We start from the raw sequence: 10088 nt of genomic DNA on the forward strand, positions 1-10088 counted from the left end.
CAGAGCCGGGCTGCCCCTGGGGCGCCTGGCTCCCCACTGGTTTGCCCCCGCCCCTCCGTTCCCTGCTGGGATCCTGACGCCGCCCGCGCTCTCAGGAGTGGCCCAACTCCGAGGGGGGAGCCTGGGCAGCAGCCAGGCGGGGAGCAGCCCACTTCCAAGGGGGAAGCCCTGTCAGCAGCCAGGCTGAGAGCAGGGTGGACTTTGTCAATTTTAGCAAAAAGAAAAGGAGTACTTGTGGCACCTTAGAGACTAACCAATTTATTTGAGCATGAGCTTTTGTGAGCTACAGCTCACTTCATCAGATGCATGCCGTGGAAACTGCAGCAGACTTTATATACACACAGAGAATATGAACCAATACCTACTCCCACCCCACTGTCCTGCTGGTAATAGCTTATCTAAAGTGATCATCAGGTGGGCCATTTCCAGCACAAATCCAGGTTTTCTCACCCTCCACCCCCCCCCCCCCCACAAATTCACTCTCCTGCTGGTGATAGCCCATCCAAAGTGACAACTCTTTACACAATGTGCATGACAATCAAGTTGGGCTATTTCCTGCACAAATCCAGGTTTTCTCACATCCCCCCCACCCCCATACACACACAAACTCACTCTCCTGCTGGGGGTGGGGGGGGATGTGAGAAAACCTGGATTTGTGCAGGAAATAGCCCAACTTGATTGTCATGCACATTGTGTAAAGAGTTGTCACTTTGGATGGGCTATCACCAGCAGGAGAGTGAATTTGTGGGGGGGGGTGGAGGGTGAGAAAACCTGGATTTGTGCTGGAAATGGCCCACCTGATGATCACTTTAGATAAGCTATTACCAGCAGGACAGTGGGGTGGGAGGAGGTATTGTTTCATATTCTCTGTGTATATATAAAGTCTGCTGCAGTTTCCATGGTATGCATCCGATGAAGTGAGCTGTAGCTCACGAAAGCTCATGCTCAAATAAATTGGTTAGTCTCTAAGGTGCCACAAGTACTCCTTTTCTTTTTGCGAATACAGACTAACACGGCTGCTACTCTGAAACCTGTCAATTTTAGGTCTCTATGGAATTGGACAGGAAAGTCAAGAAAGAATAACAGCCGGTGTAAGTAACACAGTGTCTACATGGATGGTGAATCACCCTGATTACACTGACATAAGCCCTACACCTCTCACAGAGGTGGCGTTAGGTCAGTGTAAGTAGGGTATTTACATTGGCAGGACCAAGGCCGTAGTGTGTTCACGGATATAGGTCAAATTAAGCCGATTTATGTCAACCTAAGCTGTAGCTCACGAAAGGTTATGCGCAAATAAATTTGTTAGTCTCTAAGGTGCCACAAGTCCTCCTTTTGTAACTGCAGTGTAGACCACAGCGAGTGATAACTGCTCAGCCTGAGCAGCCCTTCCTCATGGAGCTGGGCCCATCACAGTCCCATTTTCTAGTCCCTGCTGCCCCTCCCATCTGGGTGATGCAGCAGGTCCCTCAAAGGGAGGCAAAGCTTCCTACTAGATTGGGTCTGGTCCCCACATGCAATTTAGGCAGCTAAACACCTATCTTTCCCAATTTGTGAACCAGTCTGGGTCTTAGGAGGGAGATGATAGGTATCCGGATACCGATCATGAGGCAGCAGTGTGCATGCTAAGATGGTCAGCTACAGTGAGGCTACCATGTGCCTCTCCAGAGGTAAAATCCTACAGGGTTAGGTGGCAGCTCAGTGGGAGTTTTGTGGACCATAGTGGTGCCTAAAAATGGGAGTTAAGCACCTCAGTCCATTTGTGGATCCCACCCAATTACCTAATTAGAGATCATTATTCCTTTGTTAATAAATTTGTTATTTTTAAATGCAAAACATGTTTTGATAAACATACTTACTTAAGGGGGGTTTGTTTAACTAATGAAAAACAATTTAAAAATGCTGGTTTTGTGCATTTTTAATTGAATCCCAGTTTCCATCCACATGTGGCTTGACACAAATCACAAGTACAAAATCAATCATCTATTAAGTAAATGCATCCTTCACCATTACTAAAATAATAATAATGTAAAAATGAAGAATCTGAATAAATGTATGTTAATCTAAATAGCTGATTAAATACATTTGTATAGAAGAAGCAACATTTAGTTTAAAGGCTGTCTTTAGTTGCCATGTTACTGGAAATCTTGACTTCAGTTAAATCATATTTGAAATTATAAATTCATCAGCAACATTTTTAGTGCAACAGTGAGAATGAAATTCTTCTCTGCAAGAGAGGTCTTATTTTGGCCTTAATCCACAAATGGTACATATATGAATAAGGATCCATTAAGTGGATCCCTTTTCAGGATTTGGGCCTATTTTTATAAAGCACTTCAGATGAAAGGTAATTAAGAAATATAAGGTTTATTAATAATATATAAGAATACGTACAAGGAAGTCTCTGCTATAGAAAACTTTCCTACCTATGAATGGAGAAATAAGGTAACTTGGCCCAACTGTTAATTTCTTAATCTGCCATCATAGTCTTCCAAAACAAGGTACACATAATGGACTGTCTTTTGAAGTATTACATTTAATTAATTTTTAAAAATTTCTTTATCTGTTAACCACAACAAAAATATAGGCAGTGTAGAGAAAATGTGAATCAACATTCTAAATAGTTTTTGTTTTCAATTTCAAAAAATATAAATACATAGTATAACAAATCTAGGAAAGCACTTTCTCTATTCCCATGTATTAAAGTAATATATTTTTCTTTATTACCAGGATTCTCTTGACAGCTTCAGAAGCTGTCCACAAATATGTTCTTGTGATCATTTCTGATTACATTTCCTTCAGTTTTTTTGAGAACTTTACACTGGTTTTATACTATACTATGCTACGTATAGTTTGAAATTACTTGGTAATAGACTTGCACTGAAATTCCTTCTGTGAGACAGGAATCCTGGTGGTGTGTGGTGTTCTCACTATTTGCCAAATCATTTGTGTTATCAGACAGTTACATTTTGTTCATGACTGTCTCACTATTGCCTTGTTTTCCCCACATCTGTTTGTAGCATCCACCTGTTGTCTTTCATCTTATACTTGTAAGCTCTTCAAGACGGGACTGCCTTGTTTGTATTTGTTTTTAAAGTGCCCTGCACAATAGAACCTTGATTCCTAATTAAAAGCCCTAAATGCTACAACAGTACAAATAATAGTTTGTTACCTTGAAAGCATTTAATATTTTTATCTCATGTGTCATCTGTCTACACCTAACCCAAAGCATAGATATTTAACCTTGTCCATTCTGCTTTAATAATCAAAAAATTTTTTACAAGAAGAGTATTTAAAGAAAACTCACTCCTATCTGTTTTTCCTCATGTTAATTATTGCAAATTGATCTTATCAAATCTTTCACATATTTCAGACCAGCTTGTGGTGGTCTTGCTCTCTCTGTGTCTCATATCATTTTATGAGAACTTGATGTCTTGTTTAATCTTGAATCTTATAGGAACCCTTGAAACCCTCCGCTCCCCCAGTTTAACCCTTATCATTTATTTTTTAGTGTCCATGCTTTTTTCTTCTATGGAAATACTGTGTAAATGTTTCCTAGACAGGGATGAACATCTATGAGTCTAATTTCACTAATTACTCAGTTTAGATATATTTGATTTTCTATTCTCACTTGTCCCGTCTAATCAGGATTTCAGCTGTAATTGAATAAAATGTTTAGGTAATACCAGCATGCCACTCAGCTAAGACAATTGCAAAGATTTGTATCAGATTCTTTGTCTAAAGACATGCCAAATAAAGCAAGTCCAGGAGATGATATGGGGAAGATAAAGGTGTTCTGGAAATGGAGAATGGGTATGACAAGGGCCATGAATCCAGAAAAGCATGATCCGTAGGGTACAGATGAGGAGTAGATCAGTCGTTTTTCTGCTGCACGTGGATAACTTAGAATGATGCATTGAAAATGTTGATTTAACTGAGTGTAATGATGCAGAACATATATACACACTTTCACTGCAAGAGCCATCCAATAATAGCTGGTACCCTACACCAAATTTAACATGAGAAGAACCACACACCTTCCATTCAACTGAACTCACTGAGCATACAGCAGTATCTGTTCCCAAAGTATTGTCTTGACACATCGTAAGAGTGTTCAAGCAGAAGAAGATACAAAATCACCAGACACAGTGTTTGTGTGTGTTAAAGGGATGTGTTCATGCGTTTACGTAGGCCAATGGGCTGAAGCACCACAGCACTGTACACAACACAGCATGTATATGAGATCTGAGAGGAGCCTAGAAAAAAAGTTCCCACAGGTGCAGCTAAATATTGCATTCAGCAGATTAACACACAATCATTACACGTGCAAGTAAACACTACAAGATGTACATCAAGGATCATGACAGGAGGTCTGTGAGGAGATGATACAGTATACAGCACAATACAGAGCAATACACAATCCATGAGTAAGGTCACAAAAATATGTCCCATTCAAAAAGAAAACACATGCTAAAGTGTTAGAGAGCAAGATGCTTCCCTACATATAAATTTAGAAGTGGTACATGGCTGGAATTTAGGGTCTTTATAATCCTGTTACATTTGATGTGCATACCACTGCAATTTGCATATTCTGTACTGCACTAGTCATTATTGGGGATATGAAGGTACTGTAAATAAAAGTTGTCTATGTAAATTATTTTAGTTATTTTGCATAACATTAAATCAGCTACATGTTTTGAAAAATTCAGGTACTTACTGATATTCAGGATTTAAAATGTAAAACCCACAATATTTAGGGTAAATTAGCTAGCTCCATACCATGTACTGCAAATATATATTGATTTAATTTCCTGGGTAATTCACAAGGTAAGGGATTCATGTAGCTACTGTGACAAAGCTCTGTCCTTGTCTCCATGGGTCCCATGTTTCCTGGCGGATTTCACTAGCCTCAGAGGCTCACTGTGACCCTTCACGTAACCCTTCTCTCTAGGGACAAAGGTCACAGTCTACTGAGCCATTTTCATCATAAGCCAGCAAGGGAGGTGAGGAGAAACTATCCTCCCTTGCACAGTCTCTGTTGTCTCCCAGTCTCAGTGATTAATTGGGGGGAGGGGCAAAGGGGGGAGCCCAGGCCCACCCTCTACTCCAGGCTCCAGCCCAGGGACCCTAATAGTATCAGCTATGGTAGCTGACCTTTTAAAAACATGACACGTACAATTCCCTGGGCTACTTCCCCACAGTAGCCCCCACTTCCTCAAGCTCCACTTCACCCTTACCTCAGGACCTCCTTCCTTGTGCCTGATATGGTGTATACTGCTCAGTCTCTCCAACAGCACAACTTCCTCCCACAACTCCTGACATCCACACCCACCTGACTAACTGGGAGGCTTTTAACTAGTTTCAGTCAGCCCGTGATTGGCTTCACGTGTCCCAATCAACTTAGCAATCTCCCTGCCTTCTAGAAAGTTCTTAATTGACCTAGAGCAGCTGCCATTTAACTTATCCTGGTACCAGGTATTTTTGTAGCCTGGAGCTAATATATCGATCTCCCACTACTTTTCTATAGCCATCTCACCTTACCCTATCACATATCCTCCCCCTCCACTGTTCAACACCATAGAGTTGGGCAACTTGGGATGCCAGGCAGTATGCTCGTGACAAACCATCAGTGTTGCCATGGTGGCATCCAGCCCTGTGCCGTATGCGGAACTGGAATAGTTGGAGGGATAAGAACCACCTGGTGACCCTTGCATTCTTTTCTTTATTCTGCTGCATCCCCTGGAGGGGTGCATGGTCCGGCACAAGAATAAATCGTTGGCCTAAGAGGTAATAACGCAGTGTCTCCATAGCCCATTTGACAGCAAGGCCTTCTCTCTCGACTACTGCATATTTCTGTTCTCTTGGGAGAAGCTTTCTGCTTAGGTAGAGGATTGAGTGTTCCTCTTCTCCCACCATTTGCAACAGAACCGCCCTCAACCCCACCTCGGAAGCATCTGTTTGTAAAATAAATTCCTTGTTAAAGTCCGGGGCTATGAGTACGGGGTCAATACAGAGGGCCGTCCGAAGGTCTGTGAATGCCCCCTCTGCTGCCTTGGTCCACTTTACCATGTCTGGACCTCGGGCCTTCACCAGGTCCGTTAGGGGGACTTGCCCTATTGGCAAAGTGGAGCGTAAAACGTCAGTAGTAGCCTACCACGCCTAGGAACACGTGTACCTGCTTCTTTCGGGTAGGCCGGGGCCAGTTTTGAATTGCCTCTAGCTTATTCATTTGGGGCTTCACTATGCCCCTTCCCACAATATATCCCAGGTACCTAGCCTCGGCTAGCCCTATGGTGCATTTAGTGGGATTAGCAGTGAGGCCAGCCCGCCTTAAGGTGTACAGTACTGCCTCAAACTTTCTCCAAGTGGGTTCCCCAGTCTGGCATATGGACGACGACATCTAGGTATGCTGCTGCATAACTAGTATGGGGGCGCAGCAGCTTATCCATGAGGTGCTGTGAGTGCTGGAATGTGGCCAGGGCCCCATGTAGCCCCAAAGGGCGGACGGTGTACTGGAATAGCCTGTCTGGGGTGGAGAACACGATCTTTTCTTTAGCTTCTTTAGTCAGAGGAATCTGCCGGTACCCTTTTGTCAGACCCAGTGTAGTCAAGAATTGGGCATGACCCAGTTGGTCAACCAGTTCATCGATGCGTGGTATGGGGTATGCATCAAACTGAGATATTTCATTCAGTCAGCGAAAGTCATTACAGAATCTTGTAGTACCGTCAGGTTTAGTCACTAGAACAATTGGACTGGACCACTGACTGTAAGATTCTTCAATAACCCCTAATTCTAACATTTTCTTTACTTTGGCCTTGATTTCTTCTTTTTTGGCTGCTGGGATTCGATAGGGTCTCAATGTTACCTTAGCTACGGGGATCATATGGATATGGTGATAGGTCTCAGTCGTCCTCCCTGGTTTTGTAGTGAGCACATCTCAGTTGTGATGCCTCGATCTTCTGGATCGGCGTCAAGTCAGATGATATCCTCACTTGCTCATGTAAGTTATCCTCCTGGGGAAGGGTCTCCTGTATGACTAAGCATGCCTCTCAATCGTGCCAAGGTTTTAGAAGATTGAGGTGGTAAATTTGCTCTGGTTTTTGGCGGCCTGGCTGCTGCACCTTATAGTTCACCTCTCCCACAGCTTTGATTACTTCATAGGGTCCCTGCCACTGGGCCAACAGTTTACTTTCTGCTGTGGGCACCAGTACTATCACCCGATCCCCTGGTTAGAACCATCGAAGCTTCACTTGGTGGTTATAATGGGTTCGTTGGGTCTCCTGTACTTTTTCCAAGTGTTCCCGTACAATGGACATAACTCGGGTTATCCGATCTCTCATCTGCAGTACATGCTCAACTATGTTCCTTTCAGGATTTGGCTCTTCTTCCCAGGCTTCTCTGGCTATATCCAATATGCCCTGGGGGTGGCGCCCATCTAGTAGTTTGAATGGAGAGAAACCTTGGAGGCTTGCGGAACCTCCCAGATGGCAAACAAGAGGTAAGGCAAGAGGGTATCCCAATCTTTCCCATCCCGGCTCGCCACTTTCCTGGTCATGGCCTTGAGGGTCCTATTGAAACTTTCCACAAGGCCATCTGTTTGCGGGTGGTATACAGAGGTCCGTAGGGCTTGTACATGGAGCAACGAACAGAGATCTTTCATCAACTTGGACACGAAAGGTGTCCCTTGATCAGTCAATATCTCCCTGGGTAGCCCAACACGGGCAAAGATCTGTACTAGCTCTTTAGCTATTGTCTTGGAAGCTGTGTTGCGTAGGGGAACAGCTTCTGGGTACGGGGTTGCACAGTCCAGTATAACAAGCACATGTTGGTGGCCCCGAGCGGTCTTCTCTAGGGCCCCTACCAGATCCATGGCTATCCATTCAAAAGGAACCTCTATTATTGGAAGAGGTATCAAAGGAGCCCACAAGTGTGGACAAGGGCTATGTAACTGACACTCTGGACAAGAGGTGCAGTATCGCCGGACATCTTCATGTACTCCTGAAGAACCTCACCACAGAAGAACCTCCGCAGGATCTGTGTCTGGGTTTACTCTACCCCTAGGTGTCCTCCAAACAGGTGACTGTGGGCGAGACTCAATATGGTTTTTTGATGTTTTCGTGGCACCAGAAGTTGTTGTATCTCTTGCTCCTGCATTTGCACCACACGGTACAGGTAATCTTTCTTCACTATAAAATAAGGTCCGGGACCCCAGACCTTTCCATCCATGGGTATCCCATCGATCTCGGCCACCTCTTTCCTGGCGTTATCATATTTGGTGTCCTCCACCTGGTCCTGCCCAAAAGGCTCTCTCCCGGAACTAATCTGCCCAAGCTCCCAGGGGCCAGCTTCTGCTTCTTCCAACGGTTCGCCGCTGTCATGGCTGGGGGCAGCCTCTGGCTCACCTTCTGTGGTGGAAGTTTCTCTGTTGGCTGCTCGTGTCCATCTGTCTACTAGGGAGGTCTTCTGGCCCTGGGTCAGGATCCGGGTTCCCAAGGTCTTCATGGCCTTCCTCTTTTTTTTGTCTTCCGGGTCTTTCGGGGGGCTGAGAACAGATCCTGAGAAATCTCAGCAAACATTGGGGGTTGACATTCCCCCGGTGACAAGTCGCTGTCCTCAGGGTCCCCACCTCCCTCCAGCCTCTCCAGGGGGAGTAAATTATCAAACCCTGGATAGTCAGGATACTACAGGATATGGGAGTTTAGGAACTACACCCAAGGTCACCTCAATGGGGTTCCCCTGAGCCTCTATCTCCACTGGGATGGTGGGGTAATGGCTCACGGCCTCATGCACGCACATCACTGCTACGCGTTTGGCTTGTAGCAGCTGACTACTTTTTACCAGCTTACCTGATATAGCATGATAGCACTCCCAGAGTCCACAAGCGCTGTAATCTCTGCTCCATTTATCCTCACTGGCCTGGTGTAATTATGCAGGGCTAATGCGATCCCCGCGAGGTGGATAAGGGAGCATGGGACCTCCCAATCCCCCAAGTTACATTGCATAAACTCCTCGGTGCTGGGACACTGTGCTGCTATGTGTCCCCACTCCCCACATGCATAACATCTATAATTGCTTTTAATCACTCCCCTATCCCAGGGGTTAGCGGCTTTAGTCCTGGGGTTCCCCACACTCAGGCCAATCCCTTCCTTCTGAGGTCACCGCTGGTTTTTGGCCCCCCCTTCTTCCACCTAGGACTCCCCGGGGGTTTGGCTGCCCAACCTTCCAGGGTTGGGTGCTTGCTTCGAAAGGGGCCTTCCTTGGGTAGTCAGGTCAGTTCCCTGGCTGTCAGCCGTCTTTCTACCAGCATGATCGTCTCATCGTACGTGGGTGGATCGTTCTGGCCTACCCATTTGTGAAGATCTGGCAGCAGTCCCCGCATGTAATGGTCCATGACCAGTGTCTCCAAAATCTCCTCCAGGCTGCACACCTTGGGCTGTAACCACTTCTGCACCAGGTGTATGAGGTCGAATAGCTGAGACCTGGGGAGTTTGTTCTCCTGGTATTTCCATTCATGGAACCTCTGGGCCCTTACTGCTGCCATCACCCCTGATTGTGCTAGGATCTCTGCCTTCAGATGGGTATAGTCAGTGGCAGGCAAGTCAAAGTAGGCCTTCTGGGACTCTCCACACAAAAAAGGGGCAAGAATGCTGGCCCACTGCTCCTGGGGCCACGTCTCACTCTGAGCAGTCCTTTCAAATGAGCAGAGATATGCCTCTACGTCATCTTCTGACAGCATCTTTGGCAGACAACCAGTGGCCCTCAGGGTTCACGTCCTGTTAGACCCCTGGGCCTGGGTGATGAGCATCTTCAGCTGGTCCACCACCTCTCTCTCAAGAGGGCACAATCTTGGGTCACCTGGCTCATCAATAATTGATTGGTTTCCTGCTGTAGCCACATAGACTCCTGTTGCACCATTGCCTGAACCCAGGGCCTCCTGCTGGGCTGCTGTGGCTTGTACCAGAGCTCTTACCACATCCTCCATTGTGGTACAAAGCAAACAAACAAACCAAAACAAAAAAAATCCAAAACCCCAGTGCACTTTTTCTTAAGCCTCTTTCTTCCACCAAGCTGTGAACAAAATCCCCCT

This window comes from Lepidochelys kempii, chromosome 4 (genome assembly GCF_965140265.1).
Source record: "Lepidochelys kempii isolate rLepKem1 chromosome 4, rLepKem1.hap2, whole genome shotgun sequence".
Lineage (NCBI taxonomy): Eukaryota > Metazoa > Chordata > Testudines > Cheloniidae > Lepidochelys > Lepidochelys kempii.